Genomic DNA, 570 nt, shown 5'->3' with positions numbered 1-570 from the left:
AGCGAGTCGGTGAAAATGGAACTGAGGAACTGAGCAGGGCGATGTCTCGGCCAGTCAGTGAGGATGAAGGTGCCAAAGAGCAGGCTGAGGAAGAGGAGGATGAGGTGGATGAAGAGGAGCCTATGGAGGCGACAGAAAGGCCGAAAGAGTCGGACCACCAGTACTTCAGTGAGGAGACGTGTGCACTCCCTGAGAACCAGCAAAAGCAAGAGGAGGAGGAGGAGGAGGAGGAGGAGGAGAGAGAGAGAGAGGTGACTGGCCCGGACTCGCACGAAGAAAGAGAGGAGGAAGAGGATTATGAGGAAGAAGATTATGGAGAAGGCTTTGACCAACGATTCGAGCGAGGAGAGTTCATCCCCCAGGGACGCCCCAACATCATCACCAGCAGCCATGTGGCGGTGCGCACCCCAGAAAGCTGCAGCAACGGCCACGACGGTACCCACAATGCCTCCCTTCTGCGCGTCCCCGTCGTCCGCAAAGCCGACCCGTCGCCCACGGTCATCGAGGTGCACTCGGAGGGCTCGGAGCGGGAGGACGACGACGGCGAGGCGGACGGCGACGACGAGGGCG

The sequence above is a fragment of the Sprattus sprattus genome (genome assembly GCF_963457725.1).
Source record: "Sprattus sprattus genome assembly, chromosome: 16".
NCBI classification, from domain to species: domain Eukaryota; kingdom Metazoa; phylum Chordata; class Actinopteri; order Clupeiformes; family Clupeidae; genus Sprattus; species Sprattus sprattus.
Note: the sequence above shows the minus strand (reverse complement) of the source record.